The 20,487-nt window shown below is 40.3% G+C and overlaps 1 protein-coding gene across 8 annotated transcripts in view; it reads left to right on the top strand.

Annotated features, from left to right (window-relative positions):
- arvcfb (ARVCF delta catenin family member b) overlaps positions 1–20,487 on the top strand; it is a 239,483-nt gene that overhangs the window by 32,809 nt on the left and 186,187 nt on the right. For all 8 annotated transcript variants that reach the window (XM_081610482.1, XM_081610476.1, XM_081610479.1 and 5 more), the window contains exon 2: positions 15,977–16,058. The gene's annotated coding sequence lies outside the window, so the exon portion shown is untranslated. The remainder of the gene's footprint in view (positions 1–15,976; positions 16,059–20,487) is intronic.

Here is a 20,487-nt window from a genome sequence, read left to right as displayed (position 1 = left end):
GTTGTTCATTTCTACAATAATTGTATTTATATGTCATGCTGCTGAAATGTACCATAAGATATGTCCCTTAATAACAATGCAAGATATTTGTTACTGAGCCCAATTTGAGACATTTTGTCTTAAATTCTGATTTCTTGACGGCATGTAGGATGTTTAGTCAGTGTTTTCAAAGCTAAAATCAATTACATTTAAGTATAGATTTTTACAAATATTCAACATGTCCATTTGGTTCTGCGAACAAGCATTTTGTTTATATTTTATTTACACTTTCATTTGTTTCTCACTTTTCTTTTGTTACATGTTGGAAGATTCTTCTTCAAATGTGATTTTCATTTTCTGCTTGACTGCAACAAAACATTGAAGATTTTCTTTTAGGAAATTTGGCCAAATAGTTCACAACAGCATCCGTCATGGCCTGAGGGTCATCTGAGTGTCACAAACTATACTAATAAATATAATCATTCAGAATTGATGTGGAAATCTGATAAGTAAATCAGATTTTTTTTTTAAATGTAGATAAATTTATATCAATTGAGTGTCTTTGAATTTAAGTTGGTGCAAATCTAAAAATCTTGGTTCTTTCAAAATCTTCTGTTGGGGAAAAAGCACTTCACAACTCAGCTGTGTTCTGCTGTCATTACATGTGACCATGAGAGAAAACTACACCAGTGGATAAATTTTTTAAAGGTTTTGTTGACTCTAGTGGCCTTTATTTGAAAGTAGTTTGACAGGAAAGAGGATAATCAGAGAGGGGGAAGACATGCACCAAGTGTCACCAGGCCGGGAATCGAACCTGCGACCACTGCCACGAGGACTAAGGCCTCAATACGTGGGTTGGGTTTGGCCCCTGTGCCACCACAGCACCCCACCAGTGGATGTCTTTAACAAAAGGAAAAGATGCAAAAGAAATGAAGTGCTACCATTTAACACAGCAGACACATTCATGTCAGTGCGTTTCCAGCTTCCCGGGTCTTTCTGTGACGTATTCTGGGGATATTTGGCGCATCTTTCATGGCGTGTTGGTGGACTGGATCAACTGAAACAAACATAAAGCAACTTCGAGACGGAGCGATCTCATGAATGAGCAGTTCAGTGAGCGAGTGAGCGACTCATCCGGTTGTGTGGGTAGGCGACTAAACGGACGAGCCAATGTTTGAATGAGTCGGTGATTCATTATTATGGTTGCGCCGTGTTTTTGTTTTTTTTCCCTCTCTTAGCACCACAGTGAGTATTCCTGCAACGTGTTTAATGTTTCTTGACAGTCCAATCATCTGCGTTCCAGTATAATGGAGCAGTCGTTGCTGTAACTGGTGCAACTGTGGAAGATGATGCTCTGCTCTCAGCCAGCAACCTCACCACTTTAAAACCCCCCAAAAAACTCAGTGAACTCTGTTCATGCTCTTCTTCCTCCCTTCACAGCTCCTCGGCTTTTCCGCTGCTCCTGGTTTTGCTCCGGTTGACGGGGAGCCGGCCTCCGGGTCAGACCCCGCGCTCCGCTACCTGACTTCTGCAGCTGTGATGGTGGAAGTCATCCAGCCGTCCTCACAGCGCCTCGGTGATACATGGCACATGTAGATTAGATTTTTAAAACGATTTATTCTCATCAGTTTGCACCGTTTATTACAATTACCGGCATCTCCTATAAGCAATACATATAAATGAGTTCCTCCTCCCACCTCCACTGGCATCAGAGTATAATGATATGAAGTGATGTCTATGTGGCAGCGTCCTGGATTAATGCAGAGCGATTCTGATTGGAGTGTCAGTTGTAAAATCCAGCAGCTAACTAGCTGCCCTCTGTCTTCTCCCCTCAAATCCACTGACACCAGCAGCGCTGCACACTTCCATCTGAGGCGTATTTTCTTTGAAAGCATCCACTTGTCTTGCTTTTGACAGAAAATCTGCTCATAGCAGGAATTTTCACATATTCTTCCCATCTCGTCTGTTCTTTGCTGGAGTGCACTTCACAGCATGTTGGGTTTGATCTGAAGGAAAACCTGCAAGTGAGAGGATTTATACTAACAGCGCATCAATCACTATGTCTGATTTTTCTTTTGTTTTGTTTTTTTGTTTGCTTTTACCTGCTGATACAGATTTTAAGCTAATCCTATTGAGAGTGATAAGGAAAATATGATGATTCAAAATGCTTTTTTTTACAGACTTCCTACTATCAGTGATTAATAAATTGAGAGCAGAAACATGTGACGCCGTGGGGATAAGAGAGAAGTTCTTGTAAAACAGGGTTTTCACTTATTTTTCAAAAACTACATTTTTTTTTTTGGCATTTAAGTTTTAACGGGAACTATTATGCAAAATTCTCATTTTGCATTCTTGTACTTCCAATTCAGCTGCTTCTAAAAGCAGCCAAACACTTATAAAAAAGTTAAATAAGCTCTTGTGTTTTGGTCAGAATGTTGGATCAGCTGGTTTTCCCACTGTGTGTGCTGTACAATGGCTGCTGGACAAAACAAGTCTTTTGTTATTTACGTTCCATCCAGAAACCATTTGTTGCATCCTTGTTTTGTTATGCTGGAGGCCCCACCGCTGCTTTTAAAAGATGTACCATTGTACAATTATGCATCTGTTTGCAGCCATTTTCACCTTTGTGTGTAAACGTTAACCTGGGGGGGCGTGTAATGAACATGGTTTGTAAAGCCCATAGATCTATCCCAACCGGTTCAACAAAGCATAATAGGGCACATTTTAGCAGTGATTAGTATTTTATATCAGTGATTAGCTCAGTCTTTGTGTTTATTCCTAGAGTGTAGCTGTTTACCTGAACTCTGAGATCTCAGGAGTATTCCACATTCATATTTCCACATCTGTGTTTTTGAACAGAGTTTATATTTTTGTAGCACATTTAGACTTAATATTCTTGTTCTCCTCAGTCTCATTTTAAAAAGCATCTAACAACTTTTGTGCATCCTCAGAGATTGTTGCAAACACACGATATCTAAATGTGTTCGTTTTTAGTCGTCTTAACTGTGTAACTGCATCTACACCGAAGGGTGTTCTTGTATGCTGAATGGTATGAAAAAATTGAGATTTTTTATTTTCTGTACCTACTGATCAAGGGGATCAGAACTAGTCAAACATAATAAATTTATATATCTGCTTCTGGTAATCGACTGATTTCTTTCCTTCTCTTCTCCCTCGCTGTAGAACAACATGCTCTCTGGATCTGTATGTCCCCGTTTTAGTAGATCAGAGTTTTGTGTTTCTACCTCGTTATTTGCGGTTTGTAAGCCTGACATGAGAAAGCAGTGAGGAAAAACACTACATTTTGTTTTTGCTATATTAAACTCGGCCTGCAAACAGCCAGAACCTCGAACGCAGAGAGCCCTGGAACAGCGTGCGGCTCGGTGCTCTGAGAGCCTCACAGCATTATTCTACAGGCATGAGAAATTATGTAAGGCCACCTCAGACGCTTGGCATTCAAAACAAGCAGGCAGGATTCGTTCTTCGGCACGGAGAGTCCACTGTTTTTTTCTTTGTTCCCACCGCCCCCCCACTCTGCGGCTGCAGGTGTTTGGTGACATTGGCTGACTAATTACAGTCCAGCAGCAGCACCTCTCTCTGGCTTTTCCAGCCATGATGCAGAACAAACAAACAGAAGCTGCCGCTCTCTGCTGTTCTGCATTGGTTTTCCACCCATAGGGGGCAGCTGCGCTCTCTCAATCTCTCTCCACTCTGACAGAGGGAGCAGACCCACACAGAGAGGAAAACACACAACAGGTTACCAAACAGCGCCGTGTGTGTTTCCAGGCAAAATACATTTTTTGTTCTTTTTTTTAATGATGCCAGGCATTTCTCACACAATGTTTAAACCCAGTAATGCTGAACTCTTCCAACTTGTCCCTCTCTCTCTCTTTTAGTCTCAGTCAGGATCTTTCAAATTGGCTGAGTTCACATCGTAGGTCGTTAACCACTGATTACTGCAGCACTAAAAAGAATAAAGGCTGACGAATCATAACCAAGTGGTTCTCCAGCTGTAGTTGTTGTCCAGTGATGCGGTTGACTTGGCAGAAAGACGCATGCAGACGTTTTGGTGAAGCAGACGCAGCGGAGAAGAAAAGCAACGGATGGAGCAGAGGAAGTGCTGGCATGAGATCAGCCCTCGCAAGTCTGTCTTGGCAGATGCTGGACTGCAATAAACCAAACAATATCACATTAACACTGAAGGTCCAGTTTTAATGGGGCCTGGCTCTGACCGGCAGACCGAACTCACACACACACACACACACACACACACGCGCACACACCCACACACACACACACACACACACACACACACACACACACACACACACACACACACACACACTGCTGTTAGGATCTTGATGTCTCCCTGCTGACTGTATAATTCTGAGGCTCATGGATGACTAAAAAAAATACGACTCGGCTTTTCAACGCCCATTAATTTGAGTTGTGTTATGAATTAATTAGCTTGCGTTTTGTTCTCTGTCCTGCTGAACCTGATGGACACTTTGTGTTATTGATCTGCATAACGCAACTTTATTTCTGTTTCTTTTACGCATAGGGTGGTATTTGTCTCTGAAACCCAGTACAAGGGTTCAAAATGAATCAAATATAAAATATTAATGATGAAACATTAGTATTTTTTTTCTCTCCCCTTTATGTGATTGTTTTTGACGTGACATGAATTTGTTTTCTTCTTCTTTTAACATCCTTTCTCATCATAGACCCAGTGTATTCTGTGGCTGTGAAATGTATTTGTATTAGTTGGCTATTCAGATTGCTGTGAAAGCTGGATATTGGTCGCATATTGATAAATCGGATTTGGGTCACATTTCCCCGTTGTGTGAACGTGGCTTTCGCCTCTACAGTTTTCTTATAGGTATTTGTATAGGACTATCAGAGTAGGGAGGGCTGAATACTAATGTACCACACACTTTTCAGATTTTTTTGGTGAAACACTCAAAAATATATATATTTTTTTGTCCTATGGCACTATTATACCCTATTTTGTGATATTCTGTCACTGAAAATCTCAACAATATTTCTTAGCTTATGAGATGTGTGTGTGTGTGTGTGTGTGCATGCGTGCGTGTGTGTGTGTGTAGGCTATATCTGTACATATATATTCAGCATAATCAGAGTTTGAGACGTTAAAGTTCACTTTATTTTCAAAAACCAACCCTCCTGGCTCCTGCCTGTTTGGCTAAGAAGCTAGCTAGTGTGCCCTGAGCAGCTCTCAGGAGTGAAAAAAAAAAACTAGAGACAGAAGTCCAAAGTAGAGGCTGAGAAAAGGTGAAAGAAAGTTACCTAAGGAAGGAAAAGTTGAATGTGGAAATGACCATATTGTTAATGTATGTTGTATTTGAACGACATTAATGTAGTTTGGCATTCAGTGTGTAATGTGTTGGATATGTTTTGAAGGCCACCGCAGTTTAAAGAAGATCCTAGAGGAAACCCTGGCTCACATTCCTCTGTTCATTTCATTGAACTCCCACAGTGTCTACATCTGTCACTGACGGTAGCTGCGAGTGCCAACTCTAGCTGATCGGGAGCGGGTGACGGCGGCGACCTTTCTGAATCTCAGCTCTGCTCTCACGGCTCTGAAGTGATGCCGTTTCACAGAAGGTTTTAGGCCCAATGAAAGTCATAAAGTGTCAAGACGCAGAACGGCAAGCTTGTAGGAATCCAATGACTCACTCAGGGTTTCTTCTTGAGAAAAGAGTGCAGAGTGTCACAACAGCAGGTTGGCAGCAAGTGGGGCATGTAATATGATGTGTGTACCTAGCCGCCTCTACGTTTCATCCATCCATAGAGCCAGCGCGTACTGTGCTTGATATGCCTCTTGTCAGTTGAAGCCCTCCATAGCTTAGCTGCCAGCCTATCACAGACATCCACTGACACCTTTATTTAGGTCTCCACTTCACCTTTTCTCCATGGTGCGGATGAAATGATTGACTCTGCTTTAGACCAGATCACTTTTACCAACCTTCATTTTTTTTATTTTATTTTTTTTCAAACTTGTACACAAGTATCCCAGCCCTGAAACGTGATCAGATTCTCATTGCTGTTGAGTTTGGATGGTTTGGCATTCCAAAAAGTTTGGTAATCTCCTATAGCTACGGCAGATCCAATTAGGAACAGAGGTGTCCAATGCCAATAATTAAAGCCGACTGTCCTGCACATTTTACGTTTGTCTTTCCTCCATAAACCAGATTCAAATGGCTTTATGACATTTTCAGGCTGTTAATAATTTTAGCAAAGGCAACATAATGACTCAGTAATTTAAATCAGCCGTACGGAAGCGGTAACGCATCTAAGACATCAGCCGGTGATTCTGATAAGTTGCAACATCTGCTTTCCCTCGCAGACACTTTGTTTTCTGAGCGGAGGTAACCGTCTGCAGGTCTCTTCTTGAAGATTATGAAATTAGTCTCACACCAAAGACTGAACTAGATGAGCAACTTCAGTCAAAGGTAATGGTTGCCTGTATTGCTCGCGGTGTCGATGCACAAAAGCTGAGAATATTTCTGAGACAATGTCGGCAAAAATTCAACTAACCACGAAAATAAGGTGAGTTTGTTTTACATGGTTGATGAATTTAAATTCATTTCTCAGCTGAAAAGCCTTTGCTACACTGAAATGTTCTAAAACTAATCAGGCTCTGGTCACACAAAGAGTTTACCCAATCTTAAAGCGCACCTGGGTTAACCAGCTCAAAATATTATCCTTATATGTAATTTTCTTTTCATTGCAATGTTCAGAAATAACATGTTTTTTAAATGTTATTGTAAAAGCATTAATAAACAGAATCTAAACTAAATTCAGGATTCAGTTTTCTTTTGCCAGCTTCTGTCAATGTGCTGGTGCTTCAGCCAGCATCAAATCCATCATCCATTGTTACGGACCGAGTAAGCTACGCTATCATGTTGTTAGCCTTCATTGCCATATAAACCATATGTGAGATAAATGATCCTACAGCTTGAGATTAGCATCTGGTACATTTTTGAGTGTCTTTATGTCTTTTGCTTCCATCTCTGCTCCAACATGTGGAAGTAGATGACACGCTCACACTTTGGGTTTTGGACTCCGCCCGTCCTTCTGAGGGCTCAACGCAGATAAGTGTCAGCTTGACGCATTCGATTGGTTGACTGCACTCGTTAGTCGAATTTCACTCCTTCAGGAAAAGGGGATTTTGTTTTCATCTCTGGCTTGTCAATCACCGCCTTTCATGTGTGACGCTCCAAAAAATTCCCAGCGATCAGCAAGTGTGCAAATAAAGCGCGGCTCCCTGTTCGAGAGGAATATTTTCACGGGATGATAGAATTTACATTTGTTTTGGGAATTCGGCGCGCGCCAAGCACTGGTCTAGGAAATTAAAGCTCCTAACTGTCTGCATGGTTGTATTTTGCAAACTCATTGTGTAACTGTCAGGAAGGGGGGGGGAAGAAAATCCCATGCCACATCTGAGCCGAGGCTGTTTGATAGCATCGCTGACAGTCAGCCAAAACCTCAGGCTGCAAACCACGAGATGTTCTCCTCTGAAATCCCTCCGTCTACCCTCTATACATGTTTATTTTATATCCGACCCGTCCTTAGTCTTTGTTCGTTTCTTGATTTCCAACCCTTCACCTGCTCAGGCATTGTTTTAGAACATTAGCTTCTGTCTTGTATTTTGCAGGCGCCACTTGCACGTGAAATTAGATGGAGTTTATGCAGCTCGTATAGCCGCGGCACGAAGTGGAAGACGTGATGATGCATTCATTTCTCTGGGTCTCGGGCAGACGCCGTGGCGTAGTTAATGCACTAAATTCATCTTTTTATTGCAGCAGCATAATCCCAAACTGAAAAGGAATGAAACCTTGAATTTTAGTATCCTTTTATGCTGTGGGAGGGGAAGGAGATCCAACGCTTACATGTAATTGTTTTGAACAAAACCAGAAGTTGAACAATTGTTGGTATCCTCGCTGTCAATTTACTTTGTACAAAATTATTTTGCTGAAAGGATAACATTTAGTTTTCACTCGTTCATTTCCAAAGGGTGCAGCAGTCATTACTTTGTTTTGAATCTGGTAAACCATTTGTTCATTGATTTAGCCTGATGTTGTCAATCATTACACTGGCTGGTCAACAACCCAAAACATTGTCTGGGGTTTTTCAACTGTTTTAGGGTCATTTTGATGAGCTGAATCCAAAAATCACATTGGTTTTGCTCAACCGGGTCAACTTCCTGAACTATGGAGCAACATGAATATCAAAACTTGTTCTCACATCTGGACTGGTTTCCTGAGAATCAATGAGTGATAAGCAGGAGGAGAGACTCCATCAGGACAGGAAAGAGAGGAAGACGTGATGCTACATGATTTCTTTTTTTTAACTCTGCATCCCTACTCAGTGTGTGTGGTGACTAGTTAAATGTGGGTTTTGGCAAATATAGACAAGTCACTTTTTTGTGTTGCTCTCTCAAAGATCTGCCTCAAATGGCATGTTTTGTCTTTCCTATTTTGAATACTAAGAGGAATTGATCATTGTGCCATCAGGAGGTTATGGATTACTAATTGCCAAATTCTGAACAATTTGATTAATTTAAAGTAGACCTTTCAAATAAATAAAATAAAGTGGCTCGATTAAGTTTATTTTAGTGGCTCCTGCAGGTTCTGTTTAGTATGTCAGCAGATATTTTTGAACAGTACTGGAGGTTTTTCCTTTCAATTTTTCAGAGCAAGTTTGTCCTCGAGTAAAAAACAAACAAAAAAAACTTTATTTCAAGACTTTTTAGGTGTGTGTTTGTGTGCTGGATGATGAGCCTCATTATCCATGGTAGACCCTCCGATTTTTGGGAAACGTGTGGCAGTAACAGGTCTGTCAGCTACTTTTCACAGCTCCACTGATTGGCTGACACAAAGGAAATGCTACACAGGCTGCTGACAGACCAAACCTTTATAGTCACTGAGATGTTTTTTTTTTTTTTTGTTCTTCTATTCTCTCACACACCTTTTTTTTTGGCCTCTGCAGCTCACTCCCTGTGCTCTGCCACAAAAACAATAATAACTAAAAATAATAATGATTATAAAAAAAGGTATTACTATTTCACTGTATGAGCAGGAGCAGCTGGTGGCTGTTTTCACACCTGCTGCAGTACAGAGCTGATATGATTTGGTATGATGTGTTTCGTTTTACCTTTATGTAATAGTTTGGCCCAAACTTCCGGCTTCAGCTTTAGAAACCTCTGAGCTGAATACAAATATGCTGCTGCTGCTGCTGCATGGATGTCTTCCTCTCTCTAGACTCAGATATATAAATGGGTGCAGCGTTGCACCGATATCAGAAAGGCCTGTATGTGCGCTTCTGTATAAACAAGCAGAGGTTAAAGTATGTATGCTCCTTGAATGATATTTTTGTTGATGTTCTCGCTTATTATTTTGTTTACATAAGACACAACTTTCACATCACTATGAAAGAATGGTGCCGATTTAAGTGTGGACTTTGACTAGGCCGCTGCGAAGCCGTCATCTCGTTACTTCTTTTTAAAGCCAGTCGGAGGTGGACTTGCTGGGGTGCTTTGGATAATTTCCCTGCTTTATAACGAAGTGTGCTTGAGCTTAAGATCACAAACTGATGGCCAGGCATTCTCCTTAAGTGTTATCTAGAGAGCTGCACTTATGGTCCAGAAGCAGCAAAGTGGGTCCAGATCATCACGCTACCACCACCGTGTTTAACTATAGGTGTTATATTTTGAAAAGGGACCCACACCTTCCTCAAAGTTCCGCTTTTTCCTCATCAGTCCACAGAATATTTTCCTGAACTTTTTGATCAGCGTTTGTTTTTATCGTTTTCATCTCGGAACTCTCCCTTTTTTTGTTTTTTTTTTTGCCCATCTCTTTTGTATTGAAGCGTGACATTGCAGATAAGAATCTGATTTAATTTTGAACGTTCCCTTTTAAATTTGACATGTTAGTGCATGCTTCTTTACTAGAGTTCTTTTAAGTGTTTGTTTGCATTAAGTTCACTTGTAAGTAAGAATGTAAAATATTTTATTTTCTTTCTGTTCTGCGAAGCTCTTTGGATGATTGCTTCGACCCTAATTGATGGGTCGTGAACACTGACAGGTCAATCGTCTGTTAGATGTTGTTCTGGTTCTTCTCTGACCTCCTGACTGAGTCGTTGAGTCGCTCTTTGAATGATTTTTCTGGGCTGGGCAAAGTTATAAACTTGTATACATTTTTGACATTTATGAATAAGGATTGTTATTGGGATTTGTTGGTGTCCCAAAGCCTAAAAAACCTCACAATCTTTTTCAGTTTGATGTCAGTGATCAGGATGCAATAGTTTTTTTTTCAGACAGGCTTTATTGACATGATCTGCTGAGGTTAGTCTCTCAGACCAGGATGCTGCATGTATAATTTTATGGAAAAAATGTCCAGCTATTTTTCCTTAACAAAGAAAATCGTAATCTTGTACTTACTCATGGTGTCTTTGCCTGACATTAAACGCAGCTTGATCTGACATAAAACGGAAATCAAAAGAAGTCTTCCAGGGAACTGATTTTTTTTACTTAAACGTAAATTACATAAGCGGTACTAAATTAGCAAAAATATTGAGGAGCAGATCTTTGCTGCATGATGCCGTCTTATGCATCGTTTAGACATTGTTTCCCATGCGTACTTTTTTGTGAATGCATTATTGTTAGCAGTATGAGTGCCACAAACTAGACTGTATGGCAGGAAACCGATTCCTTGGTGCGATAGATTATTTCTGTTTTCCAGTTAATATAACAGTGCTTCCTTTACCACCTTTTGCCCGTTCAACACATTTTGCAGCAGTTGCTCGACACATTGCTTGTGAACAAACCTGCAACTTCAGACTGTGTGTGTTCTTATGTGAGAGACAGGAAATCCATAATCCTTAGTAGGAGACTTTTGACGCCACATCCAGCTGAAACGTTTTTATCTCCTATATACTAGGAGTGAGACGAGCGGCTGGACTCTCGCTGTGCTTTGAGTTGCACTTTCACATTCAGAGTCGGACTCCTAGAAACAAGGAAATAAACGAAACTAGTATTGTTTTTTTTTCCCTTCATGATGGACATTAATATGAGCACAAAATGTAAATGAACAATTTGTGTCTGAAAATGACTCTGGAGACAGTAGGTCAAGAGGTTAAACAATAACACATCTGAATAAAAGCTTTCATAATGTGACGATTGGATCTGCAGAGCACAGAGAATCCTTTTGCTACATGAAAGGTAGCAAAGACGTGGGCAATGTGGGGTAATTTTATTCACAACTCAGTCTGAAGCCTGGACGTGAAAAGTGTTGTTTTTTTTCTTCTTTTTTTTCCCATTAAGCAAAGAGGAAAATCTGCTAAAATACTACCAAAGTAGCTAAAGTTTCGGACAGTTCTAGATTTTTAATTCAGCTTGTTCCGCCCTGAACTTTTGCACCTCTGATAAACCAGGTGACGTCAGCAGGTTATTCACTGAATACATCAGATAGCGCCTTACTTTCCACTGGAGATGCAGGCCTTTGATAACTGCTTCACAATCCAGATGTACAAATTCAGTTGAGCAAGCAGAGAAGGTTTTGAACACAATTTTCTCTCCCTTTGTTCATTTACGTCTTTCCGTGTAGGAACCGCAGCGCTTTACCCTGACGCTGACTGTATGCTGTCAAAACCAAATCAAATCCAGAAACTCCAGAAAAAATACTGGGATTCAGTTAGTGGCTGTCTTGCAATCAGAAGATTGTAGGTTGGATTATAGCCGCCTCCTGTTGCATGTCGATCTGCCTCAGGGCAACAGTTGCCTATTGATTTGTAGGCGACTCGTTGTACACGTGTGTGTGTGTGTGTGGAGATACAATATTGTATGTTAAGTTATATATAAATCATTTTTTCTTCCAAAGAGAACGTCCAAGCCTGGCTAGAATCTCCTAAACGGAAAGATGGCTGGGCATCCGTCCCAAAAGATGAAGAACACAATACCCATAATGCAACACGGGGTCTGCAGTGTCGTATTCTGGAGTTAATTTTCTCCAGATGAAGCCTTGTATTTTCACACCAACTAACCCAAAGCTGTTAGTTGTGTGCTAGAAAGCAAAAGGTGAAGAGATTGTAGATTTTATTTTCAAGTTGGTAAAAGCTAGTTAGTAACGGTTTACATCAGGACTGATGGGTATATTTAGCTTAGACAATGAGCGGAGCTTTAAGTCATTAGACCTGGTGACCCCGTCTGGACAGAGTCCCTCCTGTTTTCTCCCTCTCTGGTGTTTCTGAGCAGCTCTGGCATTGATAAAGAAACCAGGTTGCTCTCTGAATGCCTTCCACATTAGGTCATCCGTCAACATCTATTAATCTTCCATACAAACGTCTGCAGCTGAGCCGTACATTAACCAGGAGCCGCTAACGGGGGAAAGAATCACATGTAGCAGTTTGAGCATTTCTGCGACGAGACGTGGGAAAACAAAGAAGCTTAATTTGAAATAGATTTGATTTCATTCAAACCTGGTCAGAAGACTTTCAGCTTTATTCATTCAGTGGGGGTTCGTGGTATTGATCTGACACAAAGTAAATAAAGGGGTTTTAAGTAGCCATTATTACACTGTAAATGTTCAAATTTCAGGTATGTAGTATGTTTTTCAACAATTTTCTTGTTTTTAATGGCTAAATTAATGATTTGAATATGAAAATATATTCTACAGTGACGTCAAGTAGTGTTTCCCCCATCCTCGTTTTCTATTTTTTTTTTATGTTTCACACTTGAGTGTTTCTGAACATCAAGCATATTTAAATATTACCCAGTCAACAAAATACAGTTTTTAAATAAGTATTTATTATTAATAGATTTTTAAAAAATCCAAACTTACTGTACAAGATCCTGTGTGGAAAAGTAATTGACCTAAATACATTTGATCAAGACCATAATGTATTCCCATTTCAGTTCAGTTTTATTTTATAATCTAAAATCCAGCTTATTATGTTCTTCCATAATCTGGCTGTAAAGTTAATTTTATGACACGTTTGGTTTACTAAAAAATATATTAAGGCAGAGTAAAATGTGCTAAAAATGATGAATTTGAAGAGTGACAAAAACCTTGTCTGTCAAAATAAATATTTAATATTTAACATAGATCTAATGCTCCATCCTAAAGATGCCCACGTTCTAACACATGGTCCATTAGTGTTGCAGCAGCGAACCCACCATGTTGTCTAACCTGTAGGGGCTTGAGAAGATGAAGACTGATGAGTGTCCACATGCACTCTGCGTTTTACATGTACAGGCTTCAGGATCTGCTGCAGCGTTTCACTCCACCAACCTGGATTCTGTTGTAATACGGTGTAGATTTTTCCCCGTGACCAGCAGGGGCTGATCGGATTTTTCTGCTCGGTTGCGTTTGAGTTGCTCATCAGACTGTGAATGAGGCCCCGAGTAGAGGCTGCGTGACGGGAACATGGAGGAGACTCTATGCGGAGAGAGGGGGGAAGAGCAAATTGCTTTTTAATTGATCATCCTCCCCTTTAAAATCCACCCTCAGCACCTAGTAGTCTGCTTCTCCTTCTGTTTCCAGGCCTGTACGTGTGTTTCCTGTGTGTGAGACGGCAGCCGATAGATGACCTGCACCCAGTGATGCCGTCATCACATTTTCTACTCCTGACTCGCAGCTTTTGTGCATTGAAGGATTCCCATTACAACCACAGCATTGGAATCAGGAGATGTTTGTAGCGCTTTGTTTTCTAAAGAACGTAGTGAAATGTGAGCTTCCCAAACTGTTCCTCAGACAACAAAAGAGGCACGCAAGAAAAACAAAAACCCACACACCCAGATTTAAACACTACAGGGTTACTGTGTAACGTGATCGCCTTCTGAGCTCCATCTCCTTCTATCTGTTCTATCACATGCAACCCGAGCTCTAAAACCTGTGAAATATTAATCAGTCTGCTGCTGGAGGAGGCTGCCGGATGTGATTTCTGAGCTGCATTGATTTCTTAATAATGCGCCTCTTGGGACATTTGAATGTAGGCTAGTTTTTGCGTGACTAAAGGTAGCCGTGGAGATGTAGGAGTCCAGATGAGAGCTGGGTTATGCGGAGGGAACCTGATGCTGACTGAGAAAGAGAAAGTTGAACGGGATCCCAAAGTACATTTGAGTGTTACTGCTTCGTTTAAACTTGGCAAAAATAACAAAAAAGGACAAAATAATTAATATTTGATGTAATATTCTGGTGAAAGAGCTGTAGAAAAACTTGGATGACTTGTTGGACTTATTGGCGTGAACACACCAAACGCGTTTCGTGCATCGGGTTTGAGGGCCTGTCGCGGCGCGATTCGAAGCAGAGTGTTTTGAGCGTTTTGAGCGTTTAACGCGTCGGACAAATAGGCCGGCAAAGGAAAACGACACCCAGAGCGGTTCTGACGCACCCTCGACACGCCTCCACATAGACTTTGAATGTAAACCAGATGCGTTTTTGACGTGTGTGATGCATTTGGTGTGAACGCACCGTTACTGTAGGAGTTGTGACGAACGTAAACGCACCAGTGTGGCAAGTGGGGAAAATCTGAAAAAGCTGTTAATGTAGAAAAGATCTAAAAGTGGTGACATTACCTATAAGGATCGGCGATTTATATAAATAGCCTAGAGCAGGGGTGTCAAACTCCAGTCCTCGAGGGCCGGTGTCCTGCAACTTTTAGAAGTGCCTCTGCTGCACCACACCTGAATAGAATAATTAGGTCATTAGCAAGGCTCTGGAGAACTGAGGAGGTAATTAAGCCATTTGATTCAGGTGTTTTGTACCTGTGGCACATCTAAAAACTGCAGGACAGCGGCCCTTCAGGACTGGAGTTTGACACCCCTGGCCTAGAGTGATCAGTTTTTTTGGGGGGTTTTTTGCAAAGTGTACAAACCTATTCTGTTTACATCTAGTTAATATTCCAGAGTGCAACAATCAGGCGGAAAAATAGCAGCGATGGTCGGGGCGCTTGAGGAGCTCAGAGTGCGGAGCGATAAGGGGGAGAGGCTGAGCTCCATCACCTGCTTATCTGCAGGCCATGCTTCGTCTCTGTCAGTCTGTCACCGTCTCGTCTATTTATTTAATTTTTTTTGCTTTTACTCCGTGTGTGCAAGCCAAAGGTGCAGCAGCGGCCATCTTGCTCAGTGCAGCGGCACACCAAGACAGTCGGTGTTGATTGTAAATTATAAATCTGATAGGATGTGATCGATGCAGTCAACCTCTGACATGTCGTCCTGACCACAGCAGGATTAATGCTATGATTAATGCAACCCGTCTGCACAGCAGGGCCGGACGTTTGGCAGATTCAGTCTGCACAGTTAAAGTAAAGACACTTTGAAACATTTCTTCCATGTCACGATCCAACGACCTTTGGGATTAATTTTTGTCTGAATTCTTTGTTTTATCTTTTTAGGTCCAGGACTTTGAATAATTTCTGTATTTGTTGATATTTAACTTTGTTTAATTAGTCTTTGCTTGTATTTGTAATTATCCCGCGCTCCTGTTGTCTCCCCAGCTCCATTGTCTTCTCCCCGCTCGGCTGCCATTCAATCTGTTGATTGCACTCAACTGGTTTTCATGTCACAATCAGACCTAAAAATATCAAAGCTCCTTGGTTTCTTCAGGTTTAGATTTCTGTTCTGTTTCCGGATGTTTTCTCTTCTTTTTCCTGTTTTTTCCTCTCTTTTTTTTCTATTAAATCCATCGACAGCCTTCATTGTCGGCACTCCTCCAATTGATTTCTCGTTTATCCTCAGTTTGTCAGAAATTAGACAAACTGAGACGTCTTCTCTCGTCCTACTGCTGATGTTTGAATATAGATGGATACTGAAAACCTTTAATAGCTTTTTGTCAAATAAAATATTCATTTCCCATTGCATCCATAAAGCACATACTTTATTCATTAGGAAATCTGTTCTAGTTTTAACATTTATTCCTTTTGCTTGTTACAATAAATAAAAAAATCAATGTTTTTAAAGATGCTTTTGTTTTTGCAGGACCAGCAGCTCAAAAAGGTCGTGACCCTGCTGGATGTCAACCAGCTCTGAGATTTGCATGGGTCGTTCTCATCAACCAAAGGTAAGATCATCCTTTTGCTAAACGTCTCAAGTCATTCGTTTAGGCAGGTAAAATGATGCTGAAAAATGAAAACATTCACAGGACTGAATGACTGATGACCTGCTTGGATTCTGGATGTGTGAAACTGGGTTCTGATGGCTGTGACTCTGGGTCGGGTGGGAGACTTTCAGCTTCAGATAGGAAATGTTGGGATTTTGTTTCATTAGTTACTTGTCATTCAATAATTTTATCAAGAAAAATTACTAAGATTGACAGTTTTGTTACTCTGAACTGTAAAAAAGTCACTTTTTCTGCCTTTAGTTTGTAATATCATCACTACTTCCTACTTATGTAAAGTTGTGAACTGAAAATAGTCCTCATTTATCATTTATCCATTCTTTATTAGTCTAATGTGAGCAGTAGTGCGCCTGGTTAGCATTTCAGCTAACCACTGACAGAGCAAACCAAAAAGTTGTCTAATTGGAAATTCTGAGAAACCTGAACTAAATTTCCTATATTTTTGAAAACATATTTGGATAGTTAATAAACAGATCTGCAACATGCTCCAAAGCTTAAGGAGTCATTTTTGAAATGTAGATACATTTATAGAAAAATAACTACTGATGTTTTAAAAATAGCAAACAAAAAAATAAAAAAAACAGCTACCACCAAAGAGAAGAAAGACCAATTAAATAAACTGCTCATTTAAAAACTAAATAAAAAAAACTAAATTAAATAAAGCACAAGAGTTGATGTTCACTTTTGGTCACAGACCATAAAATATAATACTTCATTCATGTATTTTTGTTTTTATACTGTTGTGCTAGAATGGCCATACCTTCCCATGCAATTCTGCTCTTTTCATCTCTTTTCACAGCTCGATCTGGGATTTCTTCCATTAACTTGGATTCCCTCCGATAGTTTCAACAGGGCCAATCAGAGAACAGAAGTAGTTGTTTAGACTACTTCTGTTCGATTCTTGCATTCTAATGTTAAATTTGATATTTTTGGGGGTGACTTTGGGGCTTTTTTGCTGCGATTTACAGCACCCTCCATAATTATTGGCCTCTCTGGTTAAGATGTTTGGAAAGCCTAGAATTCTTTTATTTATCAGGGCTGCTAATAAATGTGGTTCGTCATTTATGTGTCAGTTTTCGGGAGTAAAAACTCAATTGATTACAGCAGGTAATACTGTAATCTGTCTTCTGACAGTAAGTGAGACTAAAACGATAGATTACTGTGCGTTAGACGGTCTCCTCTGCTCTGTTACATCCTGTCCACACGTCTTGTCTTTATGTGAGCGCTGTGTTTCTAAAGCGGTTCTTTGGGTTCCCCTTCCTTCCACTGTTTTCCAAATTACTAATGTTCTTGTTTTAGGGAAGTGGGATAAAGAGTCACTCCTACCTGACAAACAGTTCAGACTCTCATGCTGGTTGCCAGGGAGTCATACACTGAAGTTGCACCTATTTATGGACGTCAAATAAAAAGTAGGGGGGGAGAAAAAAGAATGGACAACCTTTTCTATCCCTTGACACATTGTCTCTCTGATTTACTGAACTCCGACTAACAAGGGTTTATTATTCCTTTTCTGCCGGGGTTAATCTCATTCCAGACAGTTAAAACGAATCATTCCCAAGATTTGGCACCAAGAGAAGACTCGACCGAACTCCAAACCGTGTCCGTTTTAGTTTGGTGCTTTCTGTTAAGAAGAACTGAAGCCTCTGTGTTGGATTTTCTCGGAGGAGCAGTAGATCAGCGGCGCTGCATCCCGTCACCTCAATCAGGATTTACATCCTGGCCTCAGATCAGACACACACTTTAAAACCTGACAAGATTTAAAGACTTGCAAAAATAAAAAATTGGCGCAGAGGGGTTGATGTGAAGCAGCACTAGCATCAGATATGAAGCTACTTTTAACTGGTTGGTCATTGGTACTGAATTAATGATTGGTTCATTCCTTCCTTTTCTCGACAGACTGCACTTCTCATCTGCACAACATTTTTGTTTGTTTAGGCACCACAAACTTCATGTTTTGTCTCCCGAAAATCCTTCTTTTTATGGTTGCTTTAGACTGGAGCAAGTTGCCAACTGATGGCCACGTGTTTCTGGCAGGTTTGGCCCTGATTTGACCTGCCAAAACCTGTCTAATCTGCTACCTATGCTACAAAACAACTTATCTATCAGCAAAGTACTAGAAACACATGCATTTATGAATTTATCACTGAATATAGGCATGATCTCATTGTATCCTTAGTATTTTTTTTTCCTTAATCAAAATGTCCTCAGCAATCCTCCTTAGTTTTAGATGAAGGAAAGCAAAAATAATAATTACCCACAAACATTGTTTTCCAGCAGAAAGTTTCTCTCTTCAGCATCTCAATCTTAGCGATTAGCTGGATTAGCATTACAGCTGTAAACATGCGTTTTGTGGGGGGGGGGGGGGGGGGGGGGGTTAACTGGTGATGAAAATAGACCTTCACTTTAACTTTGAGTTTTCTAAAAGGCAGACGATGCACCCGACTTGTTTCATGATAGACAGAGGATGGAAAGAATTAAGATTCAGACTTCCTGTTGACGGTTCGGGGTCGATTTGTCATTTGGCTAGTTTGATGAAACAACTCCTGGGCTGGTTGTTGAAATTGTTAGCTCATTTTTACACCTATATATTTTTTTAATCAGCTCACTCATTAAAAGAGCTGACTTCAACTCTTTAGATCACACTGATGTTGTTGTGGTCAGTGCAACCTGGAAATGCTTGTGTGTGGTGCTTTCACTGTACAAAAAAAAGATCAATAGAAATTTTATGGAGCGTCTCTAGTAGAGCTGCTCAACATTTAAAAAAAATTAAGATGTGAAATTAATGAGGACAATAAACATACGAGACAAATCTATAATTTCCTCTCTCCACTTATTTTTATCTACTTCCTCCTCTCTCTGTGACCTTTAGCATGTTGGATGCTCTCCTGTGTAAGGTGTATCTACTCATAAACATACAAAATAGTTTGACTTCTGATGTTTGATTGTAACAAGATTTTTACGTTTTTTTTCTTCCATATGCTGACCTTGACCTTTCTGTGTAACACTTAATAGGAGACCACATTTTTGCCTGCTCAGAATTCCTGTTTTAATGCCATCAGCTTCAAATTGTGACACAGAGTAAAATGCAGTGCAGTGGAGGGTTAAGTGCATCTACGTAGTGAGAGAACGGTTATCCGTCCGCAAGCCTTCCCTCTAATATCAAGGTCGGCTTGTTCTTAACTCTTCAGCTCTCCAAAATGTCTTCGGTTTAATTAATTCTCTGACGCCTCTCTTAGGAAAGACCCTTTTAATAGTAAGAGAATGCCTATTAATCTACTGGCAAGGGGCCAATTATGGTTGACGGTCACCGTGTGAGCATACAGTGTGAGAACTAATTTGACCTCAAGGTCTGAGCCGGGGGATTTCAACTCACTCGGGTTTCATGTAACTGAAAATGGGAAACGAAGAGGCCACCTTGCTCAGTAGGAGAGTAATGTGTCTGTGCCGAACTTAAATGCTCAAGAGCGTTAAAACAATTTTTAACGTGAGGCAAAGACGATGACGTTAGAAAGTGGAAAAGACAGAAATTGTGAGGGAAACGTGGAGGAAATAAGTTACATTGTGAGCAAAGGAAGAATAACAAGCATTTTCAGAGGCAAATAATGCAAACATGTTGCTGTGAATTGGAGCACGTTACGTTTGTGAAGTCCGAAGAACCTCCACATGCTGGTTCAGAAAACCTGCAGAGAGCCGTTGATGGCATCACCTGCCCTGTAGCAGCACCGAAGTCATCCCCGTGAAAACTGATTAGTAATGGCCGGAGGTACACAGCAGGTGGTCTCTGCTGTTCAGCCACACGAATAAAGGCTTTTATAATGAAATTAAGTGTAAAAAATAAAAAGGTCCCACATCGGTGTCTAATATGAAGCCTAATCCGTCCCATTCAATCTGATTTCTGCAATCTGTTGTTCCCTTCGAGATCTATTCTCTTTTTAGCTTTTTTTTCTTTTTTTTTGGTCACAATTAAATGTTTCAGATCATAAGGTGAATAAAAAAAAAATCCAAAATACAGATTTTAAACGATTGGTTGATATTTAGATCAACAGGAAAGCAATGTCTGCACCGACGTGACTATGTGAAAACATGATAGCCTAGCTTGTTAAATCATGTTTTATGCCTTAAGTATTGATTCAATTTTACCTGCCACATGCAGACCTGTAGCATCAACAGACCCTGTCTGAAAAATTAACGCGTCATACTCTGATCCAATGAAATTTTAAGAAAACGTGAGATGTATGTATTGTTTTGACAAAGAAGAGTTGGGCCAAAATTCCTCAAAAGTGACATAAAAGTTCATTTTGATCAAAATTATTGGCACTAAGATCAGCCCAACTAGCTATTAACTTTGGGGAGCAATTATTATTTTTTTATT

Source organism: Poecilia reticulata, chromosome 9 (genome assembly GCF_904066995.2).
Source record: "Poecilia reticulata chromosome 9, P_reticulata-male-v2, whole genome shotgun sequence".
In the NCBI taxonomy this organism is placed as follows: Eukaryota; Metazoa; Chordata; class Actinopteri; order Cyprinodontiformes; family Poeciliidae; genus Poecilia; species Poecilia reticulata.
The sequence above is the reverse complement of the archived record's forward strand: the minus strand, read 5'-3'. Positions and strand labels throughout refer to the sequence as shown.